The sequence below is a fragment of the Cnephaeus nilssonii genome, assembly GCF_951640355.1.
Source record: "Cnephaeus nilssonii genome assembly, chromosome: 10".
Taxonomy (NCBI): domain Eukaryota; kingdom Metazoa; phylum Chordata; class Mammalia; order Chiroptera; family Vespertilionidae; genus Cnephaeus; species Cnephaeus nilssonii.
Window position 1 is genome coordinate 3,478,121 of NC_137081.1, and position 21,825 is coordinate 3,499,945.

The 21,825-nt window shown below is 56.1% G+C and overlaps 1 protein-coding gene across 3 annotated transcripts in view; it reads left to right on the forward strand.

Annotated features, from left to right (window-relative positions):
• Positions 1-246: 246 nt before the first annotated feature.
• MYO1B (myosin IB) overlaps positions 247-21,825 on the forward strand; it is a 142,233-nt gene continuing 120,654 nt past the window's right edge. The window contains exon 1 of one of the 3 annotated variants that reach the window (XM_079782782.1): positions 247-462. The gene's annotated coding sequence lies outside the window, so the exon portion shown is untranslated. The remainder of the gene's footprint in view (positions 463-21,825) is intronic. The other 2 variants (XM_079782783.1, XM_079782781.1) reach the window with 2 other exon arrangements.

The window sequence follows — 21,825 nt, forward strand, 5'->3', positions numbered from 1 at the left end:
GGGTGGCGGGGGGGGGGGGGGGGGAGGGAACGGACGCCTCCCCGCTTCCTCTCCCATTCCAGTCGCATCTGGGCTCGCCCCGGGGTGCGGCGCTGCCCCTGGCGCTCGCCGGGGGGCGCTGTGCGGCCGGCGCCGGGAGGCCGGAGGTGAGCGGCCGGGAGGCGGCGGCTCGGGTCCCGCGGGCGCGCGGAGGGGCGAATCCGGCAGCGAGGTCGCCGCCCCCGCCCCTGGGCCGGCCCCGCCGGGAGGGAGTGGCCGAGCTCCCGCCGCAGCCCGCGCTCCGCGGCGCCCGCACTCCGCTCGCCGCCCAGCGCGCACCGCAGCCCCGGCACCGCGCGCGGACGGAGCCCGAGCGCGCAGGGGGCGCAGCTGCGGGACAGCGCCCGCCCGGCAGCCGCCCGGTGGCCCGCGTCCCGGCGCCGCGGAGAGAGGACGACGAGGAGGCGAGAGGCGCCCGGCGAGGTACGGAGAGCTCGCTCCCTCTCCCCGTCTCCCCTGCCCTTCCCGCCGGGTCCGCGCGGCCCTCGGGGGGCGGGGAAGCGTGCGCCCCGCGCCTTTGTGCCCGGGGTCCCCGCGGGGCGCGGGTCGGCGGGGTCTGCGGCGGGGCGAGGCGGCGCTGCGGCGAGACCCCGGCCCCGTGGAGGGCGCGCAGGGTGGGTGACCCCGCCGTGGCTTCGGGGTCTGGAGCGAGGCGCGGGGGCTCGGAAGCGAAGTTGCTCTCACTTCGCCCCGTTCCCCGCGTACCCGTGGGCGCAGGGACTCGGGTCTTCCTCGCGCTCCCCCGCACCCCGGCCCTCTCTCCGGCCCACGGCTGCTCCCTGGCCCCCCGGTTCCAAGAAGGGACGCGGGCGGCCTCCTCCGGGCAGGAAGGCGGAGGGAGAACAATGGGGAGGGAGCGGGGTTCAGGTGCGGCGCGCCCGGCGGCGGGGCCGGGGCCGCGGGCTGCGCGCGGCAGCTGCGCTCGCTCCTTTGTTCGGCCGGCGCGGGGCTGCCCCGGCGCCGCTTCCTGCCCGGGACGGGCTGGGCTCCCGGGTCCCGGGAGGGCTGGGCGGGGGCGGGGCCGGGATGGAAACCAGATTGGGAGCGGGCGTCCCGGAGGGCGCTGGGCCGGGAGCGGCCGGGGAGGGGGTGACGCGGGTCCGGGATGGAGAGTTAATCACAAACACACCGCCCGCCGCCCGCGGGCCCGGCGGCTGCCGGAGCGCGTTTGCAATGCTTTGTTCGGGCTGCGGGGGAGCGCTCGTGGCTGCAACAAGTTGTGAGCCTCCCCGAGTTCTCGGCGCTCCCCAAGGTTCGCTTCCTGAGAGCAGATCTTGCTCGTCGCAGGGGAAGACCACCCTTTTGGGTTCTGTTTGGTTGGTTTTCCCCTACGAATCAGGGCGTCTGTGTGCCTGTGCGGGCCTGGGTATCTGTGCGCGCAGCTCGTGGATCCTGGCCGAACGGGGAGGAGGCTCACTTTATAGAACCCATTCGGACAGAAAACATTTTGTAATCGTGCAACATAACCATTCCCCAGGAATGTTTGGGGGGGGGGCGGGAAACCACCAGAAAATGAGCCATTGCTAAAGAAACGAATCGGATGATGTAAGGCTGCATTGAAAAGCCCTTTTCCCGTCTTTCCCAGAGGACACACCACACACCCCGGTGCCTGGGTTTTGAGAGAGGAGCCAGGCTCTGCGCCCCCCCCCCCCCCCCCATGGCCGGGCTTCTGCCGCAGAGAAAGGGACCGCTTCCCCTTTGGGTGGACGGGGGTTTTCTGAGGGGGAGGGAGGAGTCAATGCGACCTGTTGGGCATTTGGTAAGGGACTCTTTCCTGGATGGGAACCAGGAAACCCGGGAGGATTGGCTGACCCGGGCGGGAGCTGTGTGTGTTGTGTGTGTGTGTGGGGGAGCTGTGTGTGTGTGTGTGTGTGGGGGGGGAGCTGTGTGTGTGTGTGTGGGGGGTGTTGGATGATGAGAGTGTGTGAATGGGGTACTCCCAGCAGCACTGTTGGGGAGGAGGCGGGCATTCCCAGGCATTCATGGTTGGTGCCTGTGGGACAGGGAGGGAAGGGTCCCAAAGCGGGACTGACGTGAGAGTGACGGGGGATGAGTGAGGAGACAGTTCTGGCCGCCGGCTGCGGGCAGGCCTGGGAAGCGGCCCAGAGCTACCTCCTTGACAAGCCCGGGGCCCCCCTGGAAACGCCCCGTGGGCCATTCATCTCAGGGCGACCGCGATCGGAAGCCTCGTAAGCTTGGAAGCAAACGAGAAGCTTACTTCAGGGAAACACGGGTTCCTGGCCCGAGCAGTGGTAATGGAAGGAGCTGCGAAGCCGCGGCCGAGGGCTGTCTGTTCCTGTCTTTCTCGCGGGGGGACGTGGTCGGATTGTCAGGAGGCGAAGCCGCAGACGTGTCCTCAGGAGCCACGGCGCGGTGACGTGGCAGCGGGACGCTGTCCAGCAGGCAGGCTGGCAACACGCGGCGCCCGGGCGGGGACCGAGGGAGGCTCCTGGTGACTGTTCCCTTGCCATTGGGATTTTTCGTTCACGTGGTGAATTGTGTGAAATGGAGCATCATTCCATTCCTCCCAAGTGCTCCCTGGCACACACATGGACACAATGCAAAGCATGAGACCGGGACTGTTCCTGGAGGCGCGGCTGGGGGATCCTCTTAAACGGTCGGTCTCTGGCGGGGCCGGCGTGGCTCCGTGGTTGAGCATCCACCTCTGAACCAGGAGGTCACAGTTCGATTCCCGGTCAGGGCACATGCCTGGGTTGTGGGCTCGATCCCCAGTGTGGGGCGTGCAGGAGGCAGCCGATCCATGATTCTCATCATGGATGTTTCCATCTCTTTCTCCCTCTCCCTTCCTCTCTGAAATCAAGAAAAATATATTTAAATGGCTGGTCTCTGGCCACAGGTGTCTGATGGATGCCCCCGTGTAGGCCGCACCCTCATCACGGGATGGGACAAATCGTGGAATCGTCGCGTGTCCAGCCAGGCGTTAAAGAGGACACTCCCTGGTGCGACCCTGTTATGCAGAGCAACTTGGAGCTCCTGACGTCCCCGGGGAAGGGGACGGAGTGGGGGTGGGGTGGTGCTGCTGTAAGAAGGGATCCTCAGATGATCGGACCCGGGTGCTCGGCATTAGTCCTCCTTGTGGGTGAGAGTCTCCTCTCTCCCTCTTCCCTCCTGCTTTCAGTCGCTGGGCACGTGGACGTGAATGAAATGGCCGACAAGAGCTGTTGCTCCCGGTCAGGAAGGGGTCACGTACAGAGGGTGTTTCAGGCACTCCCCGTGAACCCTCGCCGCTCGCTAGGGGGAAGCCGAGGACGCAGGTCAGGAACTGCCCCTTACACCCTAATGTGTAGGTGGTAAGTGGTGGAGGGGAGATTTGAATTCTCTTCTCTGATTCCAAGGTCCTTTCTCTCTTTTTTAAAAAATATGTTTTTACGGACTTCAGAGAGGGCGAGAGAGAGAGAGAAACATCAATGATGAGAGTGAATCATTGATCGGCTGCCTCCTGCTCGCCCCCTGCTGGGGATGCAGCCTGCAGCCAGGGCATGTGCCCTGACGGGGAATTGAGCCGTGACCTCCTGGTTCATGGGTGAACGCTCAACCACTGAGCCACACTGGCCGGGCCCTTTCTCTTTTAAGTACACACGGTAGGGTATGATATCTTTTAATAATGGGAATAGCAGCCATTTGATTAGCAGCCCCCTTGCGGGTTGTGAATCCCATTCACATATATTGCCATAATCGATTCTTCCAAAACCACCGTGAGCTGGTCGGAAGGCCAGACCGATGATGGCCTCACAACTCTCCAGACTGTATCGCTAACAGGCTTTGTGCTGGGTGCTGGCCCGCGTGAATACGCTTTATGTGAATGAAGCTTTATGTTTAAAAAGTTAGGCGTGCCAACATTTAAGTTCGTTTTTGGAAGCATTTAAAAGTGGCGGGATGGAGCCGGCCTTCTAGAGGATTCCAGCGTTTTATGCTTGTTGGCCTGCGCTTAGCCTTCTCCTCTCACAGCCTGGACCAGCGCTGCGCGTAGCTTCTTCCCTGAGACCGACGGCCTGTGTCCCCTTTAGAAGCGGGAGGAGGCGGGGAGGAATGTGATTATACAGAGGAAATGGGCCATCAGAATTGGAAACATACGCAGCCGCAGCCGTAGATTTTTCCCAGCACATGCTTTGTGTCCTGGCCGTGGCCTTGCACAGAAGACATTCTTTCTCCGGGAAGTGTCAAGGGTCTTTCTTTAGAATATCCTCTGAGATCATCGGCTTTCTGAGCCTCGTGGGAACACGCATTCCGCAGAATTTCCGTGTTCGTCTTTTCCCCACAGGGGAAGCGAGTGAGCGGAGGCATCAACCTGGAAAGGGAATGGAGGTGGTAGCCGTCCTTTCTTTTTTGTTTTTGTTTTAAAAAAATATGTATTTTTATTGATTTCAGAGAGGCAGGGAGAGGGAGAGGGAGGGAGAAACATCAATGATGAGAGAGAATCATTGACTGGCTCCACCACGCCCCCTACTGGCTATTGAGCCCACAACCTGGGTATGTGCCCTGACCGGGAATCGAACTGTGACCTCGGGTTCATAGGTCGACGCTCAACCACGGAGCCACGGCAGCCGGGCTGTCCGTCCTTGAGTGGAATGGAGGGTGATGCCGGACGAAGATACCTGACATTGACCCAAGAGTGGCCATCAAGTGCGGGGCGGAATGGCTTACAGCCCGAGCATCACCCCTTGTGTGTGGATTTCCCAGGATGCTGCTGGGCAACGGGAAAAGTCGATACCGGCTTTTTGTTTCCAAGCTAAGACTCTGAAGACTGGAAGGCCCACCTTCACTTGTTTAGTTGTTTCAGGCCAGGACCCCGTTTGGGGTCTTCAAGGATGCGGGGTAGGGCGGTCACTGGGTCTCCTCAGACCAGGAAAGTCCCCTCCACGGGATATGGAGAGGGAGGGGATGCGGACACCAGGCCTGAGTTCTTACAGGGAGCACCTTCCAACCTCCCAGCGGCGACGGAGGAAGATGCTCACGAGCATCCCACGCTCGGAGCCTCTCTTAGGTTTCTTGTCAGTGGTCAGTACCTTCTCCGTCAATTCCCGTTTCATTAAGCACACCACGCTGCATTAAAAAGCAACGAAGAATCCCAGCCAGCGTGGCTCAGTGGTCGAGCGTCGACCTAGGAACCAGGAGGTAAGGTTTCATTTCCCAGTTCAGGGCACATGCCCTGGTTGCGGGCTCGATCCCTGGCGAGGGGCTTGCAGGAGGCAGCCGATCAAGGATTCTTTCTCATCGTTGATGTTTCTCTCTCTCCCTCTCCCTTCCTCTCTGAAGTCAATTAAAAAAAAAAAAAAAAAGCAGTGAAGGAAAGCTTCCTCAGAGGATGGAGCAGGCCAGATCGGTGTGCCCGGGGAGTAGATGGCGGTGAAGTGCAGAGAACAGCCGTGGCCGCTGTGGTGACCCAGGCCACGCCAGCACAGGCTGGCTGCCGGGACACAGGCTGAACACCCACGGGAGCAGGAGGGGGGAGGAAGCCGGACACAATGCCCACTCCGTCCTCGTCCTCCTTCCATTTCCCCGCCTCCAGGGCGTGCCAGGGCCCGGTCTCTGCTGCTGCCTCCCGCGGAAGGATGGCTGCTTGGGGTCTCAGGGAGATCCGCCTGGTGCGGGCGCTGCCCCCGGAGGGTGGCGGGTCCGGGTGCGGGCCGTGGGGTGTATGAGGCGCCCTTCCGTGGGGGAAGGTGTTGGCTAGCGTGGTGGGCCCCGGCGGGTGGCAGGTCCCTGGGGTCCTCCTGCTGCTTCTCTCCACCCCTACCCCCCCCCCCCCCCCCCATCCTCAGCCTGTGCTCAGCACGGCGCTCCGTCAGCCCACGGAGGCTGTTCCTAGGCTTCAGGCCCATGGGCATGTGGGCAAGAAATGCCAGGTCTCCAGAGGACGAGTCGCTCATCTTGTGTAGGAGTCTGCGCTCCTGCGATGGGATGTGGGGCGGCAGGCCTCCTCCTGGTACTCTCCGTGCGCAGCTCTGCCCCTTTATTCACTGTCCTTCCGCGGAGATGTCTGCGATCAGGGGATGGGGAAACCTGCCTTGGCTGGTAGAGGTCGCGGGGGGTAAAGGTCGAGCCCAAGACCGTCTTTCCAGAACAGCACATGGCCTCCTGGGGTGGTGCTCTGTGAGGCTTCGGGCCACTTTTTAAAAAATACATATATTTTATTGATTTTTTACAGAGAGGAAGGGAGAGGGAGAGAGTTAGAAACATTGATGAGAGACAAACATCGATCAGCTGCCTCCTGCACACCCCCCACTGGGGATGTGCCCGCAACCAAGGTACATGCCCTTGACCGGAATCGAACCCGGGACCCTTCAGTCCGCAGGCCGACATTCTATCCACTGAGCCAAACCGGTTAGGGCCGTGGTCGGTAAATGGCTCTTTGGCCCCTTGAGCGTGGCTCTTCCACAAAACACCACGGACTGGGCGAGTCTATTTTGAAGAAGTGGCATTAGAAGAAGTTTAAGTTTAAAAAATTTGGCTCTCAAAAGAAATTTCAATTGTTGTGCTGATGACTAATGAGTTTGCCGACCACTGAGTCAGGGCTTTGGGCCACTTTTAAGGAGTTAGTTTTAAGGAGTCGAGAGCTCACCCTGTCTCCCTCCCGCCTGGCTGGCTTCGTGTCACCCAGCGCGGGGCCTGTGGCTGCCAGTGGCTAGAGCAGAGCTGGGAGAGATGATTGATCCGATCGATGATAGGAAGCTTCCGAGTTTCTCCTTCTTTGGGTCCTGTGCTTGCCTCCCCTCCCCCATCCTGCATCACGCCCCTCCCCCAAATGAGGGAGAGTGGGCGAGAGCAGAGCCAGCCCTGCCTGGGTCTTCCGGACTCCCTCTCCTGGGTGCATCTTTCTCTTCCGATGGGGGTTCTCGGGTTGTCTGATCTGGTCCCCCCCCAGCGGGCACTCAGGGCCTGATGTCTGCGGGTGACTGGGCGGAGAGGCACTGCAGGGTGGGGCTGACGGAAGGCGATTTTGTGCGAGGAGAGGAGAGGGAAGGTGATTTTGTGCGAGGAGAGGAGAGGGAAGGCGATTTTGTGCAAGGAGAGGGGCGTTGGGATGGACTTCCACTCTATCAGGAGCGGAGTTAGAGGGTGAGGTCTAGAGAGAAGTGAAAACATCATCATTCTCTGATCAGACAAGAATCCTGAGCTTTAAAAGTGCCCGGCGCCGGGCTCCGGGGCCGCGGGGCGAGGCCAGCGAGAGGAGGCCCGGTCCCCGCCTCCCCAGGGCTTTCCAGCCGCCCCGCGTGGGCTCCAGATGCTTTGAAATGGCACTCATTCCGCTGCGTTAACGTGAACATTCAAAACGGTGCATTCCAGGTTCTTAAACGGCATTAAAAACACACACAAGAATTCCGTCTCCTTAAGGAGATTTTGGAGAACGGCGTCGGAAGGACAGCGGAGCCGATGTTGGGGATGGGCCTGTTGTGGTGCGTGCACGTCTTATGCCTGCTCATTTCCACCGGCTTCCTGAGCGCGATTTTCCGCACACTCCGTCCAGAAAGAAACCTCTAGAAAAGCCGCCCGGGTAACATTCCTGCTGGCCTGCTTCCCTTTTTGTGCTCGCCTTCCCCTCCCCCCTCAGCGCCGCTTCCTTTTAAATCACCGACTCTGAGGCCTGGAGCCCCACTGCCGTCTTCAGGTCGCAGCGACGCTGGCTCCTCGAGGGTCATTTCCCCATCGACCAGCTGCCTCCTGCACACCCCCCACTGGGGATGTGCCTGCAACCAAGGTACATGCCCTTGACCGGAATTGAACCTGGGACCCTTGAGTGCGCAGGCCGACGCTCTATCCACTGAGCCAAACCGGTCAGGGCTGCTTCTTATTTTTAATTGTAAAAATAAATGTAACTTTTCGCCCTCAAAAATCTAAATTAAATTGCCTCTTATTTAGCCGCACCTAGAATCAACGAAAGAAAAAACAAATTAACTCCCTAACTCACTCACCGAACTCTGGGGGCCTGTGACTTCCTAAAAGCACCAGGAATCTTGGAGGACTGGGGGGCTGGAAGATGGAGAGAGTGCTGAAGTTCAAGTTTTCCTCGTTCCCTGTTTTCCTTAGGGTTACCTGTGTCGGTACCATTTTGTAAGGTGTCAGAATTTTAAACTTTCCCAAACTGGAAGAACAGAATTCTGGAAAATTACCAAAGTATGTTTTCACAAAGAAAACTTTGCCAAGTGTGACACATTTCCTCAAAGTCCCATTGGTTTCAGTTACTTTTTTTAAAGTTCAGTGAATTTTCCAGCTTTCCTTTTACGCCTTGGGGCCGCCTGGCAGGAGCTCCTGAGCAATCTGCAGACGGCTGCTTTTTGTCTTGAGCTTGGAAGTGCCCACATGAGGCCAAGCTGTGAAGCAAGATAGGCTGGTGCTAGTGCCGGGTCCTGGGCCGCCTCTTCTCCTTCTCCTCCTCCTCCTCCCCCTCCTCCCCCTCCTCCCCCCCCCCCCCTCCTCCTCCTCCTCCTCCTCCTCCTCCTCTTCCTCCTTTTTCTTTTTCTTCTTCTTTTAATATATTTCTTTATTGATTTCAGAGAGGAAGGGAGAGGGAGAGAGAGAGAGAGAGATAGAACCATCAATGATGAGAGAGAATAATTGATCGGCTGCCTCCTGCACACCCCCCACCGGGAATCGAGCCCACAACCCAGGCATGTGCCCTTGGCCGGAATCGAACCTGGGACCTTTCAGTCCGCAGGCTGACGCTCTATCCACTGAGCCAAACCGGCTAGGGCCTGGGCCTCTTCTTGATAGCTCTGGGGCACGTTGACACCAGCGGCTGCTTGTCTGAGAGATTTTAGGAACGTCTGAAGCCTGAGCCAGGACAGGCCATTCCTGTGGAACAGTGCTGCAGACAGCTTGGGTGGGGCTGCAAGTGGGATGGGGCGGGGTCTCGGGGAATCACCAGAGCAGAGCAAACAGCGTGAGCCAGGCTGATGGAAACGCAGAGATGGAGGGTCTGCATATCTGATGTTGCTGCTTGTCAGGTTTCATCACGGAGCCACGTGGGTGCAGGCACCAGAGCTCGTGTGCCGTTTGTGGTGTTGCCTGTTTCATCGCACATTCGCCAAAATGTGGCGGAGGAGAAATTGGTGGGGTTTGGCTGAGGCATCCCAAGGCTAGGGCGTGAGTGTTGAAGAAAGAATGGTAACATTGTCAGCCCAATCTGAATACTCGCCGTTTATGGCCAATTAAAAAAAAACAAAAAGGTATAGGTAGCCCAGCCATTGTGGCTCAGTGGTAGAGCATTGACCTATGAACCAGGAGGTCAGGGCACATGCCTGGGTTGCAGACTCGATCCCAGTAGGGGGCGTGCAGGAGGCAGCCGATCAATGATTCTCGCTCATCATTGATGTTTCTGTCTCTCTCTCCCTCTCCCTTCCTCTCTGAAATCAATAAAAACATTAAAACAAACAGAAAGGTAGAGGTGACATGTTAAAGGAACGCACCATTCTACATCCTACAGAGGGGACCTGGAGACCACCTCGTGCACTCTAGGATGGCCTGGCTCAGTGGTCGGCAAACTGCGGCTCGTGAGCCACATGCGGCTCTTTGGCCCCTTGAGTGTGGCTCTTCCACAAAATACCACATCCTGGGCAAGTCTATTTTGAAGAAGTGGCGTTAGAAGAAGTTTAAGTTTAAAAAATTTGGCTCTCAAAAGAAATTTCAATCGTTGTCCTGTTGATATTTGGCTCTGTGGTCTAATGAGTTTGCCGACCACTGGCCTGGCTGAGGACTGCTCTCCTCCCTGGAGGAGGAAACTCCCCTCCTTCCCGGGGTGTCGGCGGGCGGGCCTGCCGTGCATCTGATAGGGCGGCCACTCACCTTCCGGGACCCGCTCCCAGCTCTGCCCTGGCGTTCTCGGCAGCGGCGTGTGTGGGGTGACCCCTCCTGCCCGGGACAGTTAACGCGGCGAGGAGGGGGGCCCGGCTCCAGCGTCGTGCGGCCGTTTGTGTCCAGTGGGGTTCTGGAAAGACACGCTCCGTTTTTAGGACCTCATGCTGAGGGCCACACATGTGATGGGATTTCGGGGGAAACTGTTTTATGGGAGCCTGCACTGGGTGTTGTAACAGGTGGGTCACGGAGGTAGCACGGCAGTTGCAGGGAATTCTATAGTAAATACCCCATTTATCTTAAAACCAGCCAATTAGGAACGTTCGCCCAGGAGTCCCAGAACTCTCGCTTGGATATTTTGTCCTTAGAGAGTCATTTTAAGAACATTACACAAAGCTTGGAGCAGGGAGCTAAAAAAACACCACACCACTTGAGCCGACTATTCTAAAATATCAACTGTGGTCATTTCTAAATATTCCTTCCCCAGCTTTTCATGTGTATGTTTTAACGTGATTGTAACCGTAGATAGAGTGTGTACTTTTCTATATTGCTTCGGAGTTTTGAAATGCGTTTTATAGTTGTACTAGAGGCCTGGTGCATGAAATTTGTGCACGGGGTTGGGGGGGGGGGTCCCTCAGCCCGGCCTGCACCCTCTCCAATCTGGGACCCCTTGGGGGATGTCCTTCTGCTGGTTTAGGGACTGCTGGCTCCTAACCGCTTACCTGCCTGCCTGCCTGATCACCCCTAACTGCTCTCCCCTGCTGGCCTGATCACCCCTAACCGCCTCTGCCTCAGCCCCTGCCACTGTGGCTTGGTCCGGAAGGATGTCTGGTCTAATTAGCATATTACCCTTTAATTAGTATAGATGTCATTCCGGTGAGTGCCATCACGTCCTCACCTTGGGCATTTGCGTTACTCCTGCCCCCGCACTGCAGTGTCTCACACGGCGATGGACGTTTCTGTGCAGACAGCCTCTCCGCGGGGTGGGTGATTCCTGACAGTCCATACTGAGAACAAGGGGACTGTGCCAGAGATGGTTGTGAACGTTTTGTGTCCCCCCTTGGACCAGGAGATGGATCTCTGGCTGAATCGGGGGGTCAGGGAAAGTCGGAGACTGCGTGCGGTGCCTCCCGCGTTTCTGGCCCATGCGATGCCGGGGATGGGTGGCGCAGTCCGCCTGGAGGGGCAGGTTCCCTTGGGGATGTGCGTCTCCAGGCAGTGGGTGAGGCTCAGCAGGGCCTGCAGCTGAGGGACAGCCAGGGCTGAGGCCCCGACGAGGGCATCTCCAGCATGGGGTGTGGCCACGCTGCTGTGGCGGCCGCTGTCAGAGAGCCGCTGTCAAAGCCTCGCTGTGGGGGAGGCAGCGGGGGGCTGGTGGCAGGGGTGGGAGAAGGGGCGTTCGTCTGCCGGGGCCTAAACTACAGCAGTTCTCTCCTCACGGCTCCGGAGGCTGAAGTCCAGGATCCGGGCCCCGCAGGTTTGTTTTCTCCTGAGGCCTCTTCCTGGGTTGCAGGCCGCCTTGCTGCGTCCTCAGATGGTCCTATCGGATGAGGGTCCATCCTAACGGCCTCATTTTAACTTAATCGCCTCTTTTTTAGAAATATTTTTATTGATTTCAGAGAGGAAGGGAGAGGGAGAGAGGGAGAGAAACATCAATGATGAGAATCATTGATTAGCTGCCTCCTGCTCGCCCCCTACTGGGGATCAAGCCCACAACCCAGGCATGTGCCCTTGGCCAGAATCGAATCTGGGACCCTTCAGTCCGCAGGCCGACGCTCTATCCACTGAGCCACACCAGCTAGGGCTTAATCGCCTCTTCAATGGGCCCATCTCCAAATACAGTCATATTCTGAGGTCCTGGGGACTAGGGTTTCAACGTACAAATTTTGGGGGGACACAGAGAATTTGGGGGGACACAATTCAGCCCCTACGAGATGGATGCTAAGCCCACTGCCCAACCTGCCTCTCCCCCTGCCCGGGGCTCCCTCGCCCTCCACACCGCTGACTGTCTGCTCCGCCTGCTCCAACTGGTCACACTCCTGTCCGGGCCTTGGTGGCCTGTGCTCTTCCTGTCCCCCCCTCACCTCCTGCTTCCTTGGCGGCCGCTTCCTTGGCGTCGTGGGCTCTCTCTTCTTCCTGGGATGAATCACATCCTCTTCAACTCCTTCTCAACTCCGTCTCCTGTCCCCAAGCATCCGTTCTCTTAGGCATAACACCTGGGCGAGGTGAACTCTGTAGGGAACGTTATTGGGTGATAAGACTAAGCCATTTTGTAGCCCTGTCCTCACGGTTAAAAAAAAAATAGTGGGAACAATGATTTAGGCCCGTGATCTGCAAACTGCAGCTCGAGAGCCACATGCGGCTCTTTGGCCCCTTGAGTGTGGCTCTTGCACAAAACACCACGGCCTGGGCGAGTCTATTTTGAAGAAGTGGCGTTAGAAGAAGTTTAAGTTTAAAAAATTCGGCTCTCAAAAGGAATTTCAATCGTTGTGCTGTTGATATTTGGCTCTGTTGGCTAATGAGTTTGCCGACCACTGGTTTAGGCCAAGGTTCAGTACAGTTTATAGTTGAGTTTACCTCATTTCACCAAGTAATGTTTTTCTCTCAAGAGTTTGGGTTTGGGTTTTTTTTTTTTCTTCCCAAGGGCAAACCTTGGTTGGAGTAAGTCTGGGTGAGTAGCTGTCCCAGGAGGGTCTGGGGACGGAATTGCTTTATGGGGGAGGTGTTATGCCTTTGTGCTGCAGACATTTTTGTCGTCTGTTTTTTGATTAAAGCTGCGTAGAGGTGAAGGCTATCGTCTTTGAAGCTGCGTGTTGGTGTTGGTGTTGGTGTTGGTGAAGGGGTCCGGGTGACTTGTGAGTGTATGTTATTTAAACCGTGGTTGGATGTTTTGGGGTCTCTGGTGTGTATGTGTTACGTGGTGTTTCTGTCAATAGTTGAAGTGCATCAGAATGACTTCTACCTAAGATGTTATGTTTTTATTGAAGATGCTGACTGTCTGATTTCTAAACGTATACAAATGATGGATAGTCACTATTTGGCCTCCTAAAATAGAAGTGCCAGACTTTGCTGGGCAACCTTGAGAGGAACGTTTATGTCTGTCGACAGTTTTTAAGTGTGTCATTTTGAAGTATGAAACTCAAATTTAGTTTTTAATGGTAGCGTGTATGTTTATTCTTTCTATCTTTGAGAGGCAGGTTATTGGAATGACATGTGACCTTGTACTCTTGACTCTGTCTGGTTGTGAGTCTGAAGGGTTATTTTTGTGCTTTTTAACATGACTGGAGCACTTTCGACTGCACATTTGGGACAGAGTCAATATGGTTTTGAAAACCACCCAGGTTCTTAGCCGGGCGACAGGTTAGCGCCGTTCCCGCTCTCAGCGTCTAGGTCTGCCGGCTTCCTTGGCATTCTTTCCCGAGTCCCATTTGTCAGCCGGTGCCCATCACATGCTCGGTGCCCATCACACACTCCGTGCCCATCACACGCTCCCTGCCCATCACACGCTCGGTGCCCATCACACACTCCGTGCCCATCACACGCTCCCTGCCCATCACACGCTCGGTGCCCATCACACACTCTGCCCATCACACGCTCGGTGCCCATCACACACTCGGTGCCCATCACACGCTCGGTGCCCGGTGAGCACTGCCCGGCGGCTCCCGAGGCAGGGTTCCCAGCCGTGGAGACCAATGCTCATCCAGACTCACGGTGGTGATTCCAAACCTGTACAGAGAAGAAGGGAGAGGGAAAGAGAGTTAGAAACATCAATGAGAGAGAAACATCGATCAGCTGCCTCCTGCACACCCCCTACTGGGACTGTGCCCGCAACCAAGGTACATGCCCTTGACTGGAATCGAACCTGGGACCCTTCAGTCCGCAGACCGACGCTCTATCCACTGAGCCAAACCGGTTAGGGCTCGTCATCATCTTTTCTGCTTCACCACATTCTGCCCATCCTCAGAACGTCAAGGACAAGTTCCACCCGTTTGGCCACCCTGGTCGGACCCTCCTGTGTCATGGTAACAGTCCCCCCTCTAACCGTGAGCATTGGTCTCCATCCCTCTGTTGGAGGCGGACATCTGCCCCCTGTGAGCGTTGGTTTCAGTGGTTAGATTGCTCTTAGGTCGATTCTCCCCCGGGGCAGGTGGCTGGTGCCCGGGAGGCCGTGGATCCGTCTGACTCCTCTTCTGGGCCCGTACATTCCGGGCTCTCGGGTCCGAGCAGGAGGCTGTGAGCAGAGAGCGTGCCCCGTGGTTAGTCACACAGGACAGCCCTGGGTGGAGGCGGGGCCATCCTCCTGGCCACAGGACAGTGACCCACTTTCCCTTCTTATCTGTGTGCAAAATATTTGTTGTACTTGGTGTGTCCTCCCTGTCACAACGAATGTTTGTCTCTGCCTTTCATATGAGCCGGGCGCTAATGTGCTGGTTCAGTCAGCGGGGAAGCACAATGGAGAAGAAACGCTGGTAAGCAGTTTTAATTTCTGGACGAGGGGCCTTACAATTATGTCATTAAAAAAAAAATCTCTGTAGTTTCTATATATCCCTCTCTATCTGCCTACCTACCTGTGGAGAGACATGATTAAAGGTGGATTGTCAGTTTTAAGTTTTGATGCCTTTTAATTTGATGATTCAGAGTGTAATAAAGGGGTATGTTGAATACCTTTTTGGTTTTGATAAACTACTTCTAGAAGGAGATGAACTTTCCTTAGTCAGGCATGACAGTGTAGTTCATATTGAATATGTCATTGCTCACCAAACTTTCCTGGGAAAAGCTGTTGTGTGGTTCTATGTATAATCAAACTGATTATCTTTAAAATTCATTTTTGTAAAGCTTTACAGGTTGTATATTATATTCAAGGGAGAAAATGTGCATATGTGTGTGGGAGGGAGCATTTGTATGTACCCTTATAATAAGTGTATGAAATATTGCTGTATCCTGTAGAACTTTTGGAAATTAGCAGAACTGTTATTCAAATACTTTAGAATGTATGTAGAGACGTGTGAGAGATGTATGATAGTGCATTGGATTCCAAATTCAGCAATGCTCCCAACATCAGAGAAACTGGAAAACAGTTGACCCGGAAAATACTTTCAAAATGTAATATGGTTATTGGTTTTAATCCGCTTAGGTGAAATAGCCCACTGCATTTAAGCTATTTTCTTTTAAAATTCTTTGAGAATGACAAGGCAGTTTTGCCTTCTCCGTTTACATGGTCAGTGTCTATTTTGGCCCATCTTAGCTGTTTTTGTGTGATCATTTCTCAACCAGTAAACATTCAGGAAACCCTGTAAACACCTCTCCCTGGTTACGTGGTGCCGTGGCCTTAGCCCGGTGGGTAACTGCTTGAATTTTTATGACTCGGAAGAGCTGTTTCTGAAGACGCACTGTTGAGTGATGCCTGTTCTTCTCTTCTTGTACGGCGCAGGGTTCTTCATTTGTACCTTCAGATCCCTTGTGCTTTCGTGACTGGATGCATCAATTAAAATTCAGCTGCCACTTGCAGCTGACACGTGGCGGTAAAGTCACACGTGCCTCCGTGCCTTTGCATGACCACACTGTGCGTTTCTTTCTGTGCTATGTATGGCTAGGCCCTTAATACTTGACAATGTTTTCACCTCTGAGTAAATGTCATTGAGAGAGATACCTGTGGGCTCGCATTTTTGGGTTTGAAGCGTTTTGATAACCAGACCCAGGATGTAGGAGCCCCGTCTGTCCAGAGGCGAGCCTTTTTCTTTTGATGGTTGCCTCAGTAATGATGCACACCGGGACAGGATCTTAGGAGAGGATGTATTCGGCCTCTCTGGGGAAACCGAGGCTCAGAGTCGGCCATGTGCCCGGGGTCCCAGGTGAGCCGGCCGCAGAGCTGGGCCTGCAGCGTGGACCTCCGGGCCTTGTTCTGGAGCCGCGATGGGTGGCTCTGGCCCCGTGGTCTGCTTCCTGAGCCCAGACAGCAAGAGGGCGTTGAATTCAGCACCTGCCCCTCCATTGTCACTCAAAGGAGCCGGAATGGTTCCTCTTCTGAGAGAAGCTGGTTCTGCTGTGGTGTGAGCATCTTAGTTCAGTCGGTGGTCTTCAGAAACCAATCTAGAGGGACCCCCAAGCTCACGGGTACGAGCAGCCCTGTGTGCGTGGCTGCCAGGTGCCAGTCACCGTGGCTTTCCTTCTAAGGGCATCGGGGCGTGGTCGGATGGTCTGATCCAGGGTGAGGCCGCGGTGTGGCAGGGGAGGGGGCAGGAGCCAGGGGGACGCGGTGTGGACACCAGCACGCGGTCGGGCCCCTCGGATCCCAAGCCAGTCCACTTGCCAGGAAGTTGGTTTCCCCTGGCCCCGGCCTCGGGTTCATGATCACGGGTCGCGTTTGACGTCTGCGCGCTGCCCGGGACCAGGCAGAGCCGGAGGGTCCCCCGGCGACGTGGGGGCAGTTCTGCCTGCATCTGGGGGTGCCAGGGCCCTGGGTTTGCCAACCCAAACGCGTTCGGCGTGGTGGGACGTGAAACTCTGCCGGGAGGAGCAGCGTGAGGAGTCCGCGGTCACACTTGCGCGTCCCGGGGCCGGTGACCGGGTCTGTTCCGGCTGGAACCGTGGTTTGTGGAGCGGGGCCCCTGTCCCCGGAGCTCACGGGCCGTCTCAGACATGAGCTCACTGACTAGCATCACTGTGAGCAGAGAGCGTGACCGGGGGCCCCCAAAGCCAGGCCTGCTCGGGTTCTGGTCGCTGAGGGTGCCAAGCTGGTGTGTGTGTGTGGGGGGGGGTGGGGTGGGGGGAGAAGGGCTGGGGGCTTTCCCACCAGGTCTCGGGTGGGCAGTAGTTGTGCGGTGACTGCAGTGTCCTGGGGCACTGCCCGCGGAGGGGATGCTGCTGGCTCACCTCCTCACCTGCTGCGCCCCGGGAATGCCTGCTGCCACTGAGGCCGCTCTCCAGGTTGGTCGCCTGGACGCCCCAGCCGGGAGGGAGGCAGCACGGCCGTCGGGGAGCCCTTCAGCATCGGGCGCGGAGGTGGCATCGATCGGCCCGGGAGCCCGCACCCAGAGGCCCTCTGAGGCAGGGGCCGCGCAGGGACCCTCACGGCGGGGTGGGTGTGCCGTCGCGATTGGAGAGCAGAACCTCGTGGGTCTGAGTCTGGGTCTGATCGGAGCCTTGGTGCCCGCCCGGGGCGGGTCCGAGGGGATGAATTCTCGGGGAAACTTGCTACCGCACGTCGGCAGGGAGTTCCCTTTCCCAGCGCAGAGCGGCAGCTTCTCTCTGAGAAACCGGGGTACCGTGAAGAGGTGGGCGACGCGGGGGGTTCGGTGGGAGGGTGCGCGTAAGGGAATCGGTGTGCAAACCACAGCCAGCCCCGACGGGCAGCGTCCTCCCTGCCCGGCTCTTTCAGAAGCCAGCTGTGCGGGAGAGCCATGATTGTGCAGCCGTCCCCAGCATCGATCTCCCCAACCTCCCATCTTCCCAGCGTGACGCTCTGTGCCCATCAACAACCCCCCGTTCCCCCTCCTCCAGGCCCTGGAGCCTCCCCGTTCCGCCCTCTGCCTGATGAGTTGGGTCACGCTAGCCCCTCTCGGGAGGGGTTGTACGGGATTTGCCCTCTCGGGACTGGCTTCTTTCAGTTGGCACGTTATCCTCAAGTTTCACCCATGTGGTGGCATGTGTCAGAATGCCCGTCCCTTTAAGGCTGACTGCCGTCCCGTGGTGTGTGTTCGGCCCGTTTTGTTCCTCCATCGGTGGATTCGTCAGCGGCTGCGCCTTTGGGCTGCGGTTTCTGCCGCTGTGGATAGAGTGTGCAGGTGTCCGTCTGAATCACGGCTCTCAGACCCTAGCGTGGAACTGCTGGGTCACAGGCAAGTCTTTATTTCTCTCTTTTTCCCCTCCGGGGTCTGCTAAGGCCTGTGAGGATTGTCTAAAGACCCTGGAGAGTTCTGGAAGGATTCGGAGCAGGGCGTACCCAGCCTGACTGTGATTTAGAAAAGGCCCCGTGGTTTAGAAAGGGCCGAGGGGTTCGTGGACCCGGGAAGGAGGCTGGGGTGGCCGGACGGGTGGCCGGAGGGCAGAGAGCCGCCCCGGAGGCTCCGGCTTCCCGGGGGGAGGGGAAGGCTGGGTAGGGCAGGCACATCGGGGCATGGAGCGGGAGTGACGAAGGTGACAGAATCAGTGGGAAAGGTGGCTACGGGGGAAGGAGGTCGGAGATAGGGAAAGGCCCAGGATGAGGACCTGGGTTCGTTTGACTTGGAGTTTGGGGGGAGTGAGAGGGTTATTTTTGTTGGTTTTGTGTTTTGGTATGGATGGTAGACGAAGTGTTCAGATGTTAGGCACAGCCTGGTGGGCCGGCTGTTGATAAAATGGTTGCTAATTTGGGGGCGGGGGTGAAGAATACAGGGGCAGGTTGGGATGTTGGGATGTTGTTGGTGTGGCGCCACAGTTTCACCGCTTCTGTGGATCTATCGTACATTCCTACCCCGAGGCAGAAATGGGCACATCAAAATCCTAACACCAGAAATGATGGCCGACTCACTGGTTAATCAAAATCAGGTTCCATGAGGATTCTAATGAGTGCAAAGGATTTTTAAGACTAAAGCAGTGGTCGGCAAACTCATTAGTCAACAGAGCCAAATATCAACGGGACAACGATTGACATGTCTTTGGAGAGCCACATTTTTTAAACTTAAACTTCTTCTAACGCCACTTCTTCAAAATAGACTCGCCCAGGCCGTGGTATTTTGTGGAAGAGCCACACTCAAGGGGCCAAAGAGCCGCATGTGGCTCGCGAGCCGCAGTTTGCCGACCACGGGACTAAAGCGTGAGTGTGTGTTGAGTTTGGCTTATATTCTTTTTTTGCTCGGCATGGATTTTTTTCATCATTAGAAAAATCACTTGAAATTTCCAAACTTGCTTCTTTTGTTGACTGTCTCACTGGACTGGGAGCTGCGGGGGGTTGGCACGGACCGGGGAAGTACCCCGATTACTCCTGTCCTGTCCCCCAGCACTTAACACAGTCCCAGAGAGCAACAGGACTCACTGTTCACGGTGGGTGAGCCGAATTGAATGGACGTTTCATCCCACTGCTCTCCAAGGTGAGGTTTGTGCTGCTGTCAAGGAGCTCGGAAGGAAATTCCAGTTTTTCTCAGCCACTTAGCTCATGACGTCGGGTGCTGACTCGCATCCTACAGACCCGGCCCCTGTTCGCCTTTGTTTTCCCAGCAGGATTTGCTAAGGTTTATTTTTTTGTCCATGAAATCTTGCCACATGGGCCTTGTTTTCTTCCTCAAATGTGTTTCTCATGTTATTCTTAAAAGCATTAGTGATCTCATCCTTGGGAGCCAAATAGCTCGGTTCCGTTTCCTGCCCTTTGTGGATAGTGTCATGTGCTCCGAGGAGCGGATCAAAGGAGCTGCACGCTGCGGGACCATTTGGCTCTGCTCGGCCTGACCCGCCCGGCCCGGGGGGCAGCTGGGAGGATGTGCACGATCGGAGGATGCACTCGTCTGTCGGAAATCTGCATGCTTGTCCCCTTTGTGCTTCTCTGAATGCCTACCCTGTGCAAGAGGTTGGGCACCTCACCTTTGGGGAAATGAAGATGAAGAAGGTGCTACTCACCACCCCGGAGGTTAATGAGTGGAAATGGAGTCGGGGTTGGGTTGTATGCGGAGAGGACTCCCGGAGGTCAGTCTCTGATGTCTAGTGCCAGTGGCCTTACCTGGACGGGTAAATGGCCTCATTCGCAGTTCCCAAAGCAGCCGTACCTGCTGTCAGTAAGTTGTGGCTCGTAGGGCTTTGCTTTCAAAGTTCCTTCAAGTTTAAAATCATGTTCATGACTTAATACTGATCCTTGTCATTGCAACCTCAGGTCTGGTGTGTGAATGTTCTTTCCAATTCTACAGTAAAACTGTTTCAACTTAAAAATACACATTTGTTGCCCTAACTCGTTTGGCTCAGTGGATGGAGCGTCGGTCTGCAGATTGAAGGGTCCCAGGTTCGATTCTGGTCAAGGGCATGTACCTTGGTTGCGGGCACATCCCCAGGAGGGGGTGTGCAGGAGGCAGCTGATCGATGTTTCTCTCTCATCGATGTCTGACTCTCTATCCCTCTCTCTTCCTCTCTGTAAAAAATCAATAAAATATATTTAAAAAGAATACACATTTGTTTTGTTCCTGAAAGCTTTGAATGACCAGATGCTATATTTCAGCTTAGCCTGAATGATTCATTTGGAATAGCTTTTTCAGTGTTGCTGTTTTAAAAAATATATATATTTTTATTGGTTTCAGAGAGGAAGGGAGAGGGAGAGAGAGAAACATTGATCAGCTGCCTCCTGCACACCCCCTACTGGGGATCTAGCCCGAAACCCGGGCATGTGCCCTGACCAGAAATTAAACCATGACCTCCTGGTTCATAGGTCAGCGCTCAACCACTGAGTCACCGCGGCCTTGAGTTTTGATAGCAAATAGTAGAATGACCTTGCACTTCACATGGATGTGCGTCTCATTTGTCATCTCTTGTGTGGGACTGTTGGGTTGGGACATGCTGGTCTTGACATTCCTGAGCACGGATGACTTTAGCATGGTAGGTGACTTGTGGTTTAAGGTTGGTGACGGGGGTGAACCATGTATATGTAAATGTTAGCCCACAGATGGCCGTGTTAAGGTGGTACGTGATGTTTATGCTGCATTCTTCTGGATTTTGAGGAATTTTGGAAATGATGCTTTCAGTTCTTTAATGGTATCTTTACACCATTGTGACCAGACACGGCTGGAGCTAGTAGTCAGTCCATTTGGGGGAAGCCGGGCGGCACCTGGGCACGGTTTCTCAGCATCCTCCGTCACCGTCACCGGGAGGGGGCGGGCGGGCCACTGTCCCTCCGCCCGGATGCCGAAAGGACAAACACAGCACACAAAACGGGGCTTGACTGACTCCGTGGGCGCCCACGCCACCTTTTCGGTGGGTTTACGGTTTTGAATTTGGGTTTGCGGCAGGCGTGTTTTCGGAGTTTCCCCTTTTACCAGTTGCCTGTGACCCAGCCTTGGTGTTGCCCTCCTCCCACTTTGGGATTACAAAGCTGGGGGAGAAGGGTAGCAATTAGAACCCTTTCAAACGTGCAGGAGACATTTCAAAAGACGGGGGTGGGGGTGGGTGGGGGGGCAGGTGTAACGACGGAGGAAGGTTGGCTGCGGGATGACTGTTACCTGCGGGGAACTTGTCTTCCCCTTCAGTGAATAGACTGTCTGTACAGGGCCCGCCCGGGGCATCGAGTCCCCGCAGCCTGTGCTTCAGGTAAATTGCTGGTTAGCGGTGCTTATTTTGAAACCCATCTCAGGTTGACATCCCCCCCTAATCCCTAAGCCTTCTTCTCTCACCCGCCAGAGTATACGGAATGAATCGCGCTAGAGTGCTTTTGGCATTCCATGAGTCTGAGGACTTGAGATTTGATTTAAATGTTAATTCATTGCGACAAAGGTTGGCCGCTCACGTTCCCACTCCTGGGCACGTCTTTCCAGGGCCTTGGCCTGGGCCCAGCTCTCTCCGCGGCTGCCCTGCGTCTCCGGAGAGCGGCCAGGCCCCCACCCCCCGCCCCCGCCCCGCGTCTTTGTCTTAAACTCGAGTCTGGCCTCGTTCAGAGTGCAGGAACCATTCTTAATGCTGCTCCTGTGGGGTGTCAGCGATACCTGGGGCTGTTTATTCCAGGTGTATTGACGGGGAAACTAAAAAAACCCACACACCCATGATAACCAAAGAGTTAACTCTAGTTTTCTTCTTTCGAATGTTACAGACTTCCTCACGGGCTTCCTTCTGGTTATGGGACGGCCTCCGTTGCTTCTGGGTCTCCCTCCTTTCGGCTTTTCGGGGCGCACTTAAACACGTTTCAGTAGGATCAGGAATAAAATAGGTGCTGTGGCTTCCTATACAGCACAGGTGATTAATAATAACTTACAGAGTTCCCCGCCTTTCCCAGCCCGCCTCGCCCGCCTCAATGTGGGTTCCGCT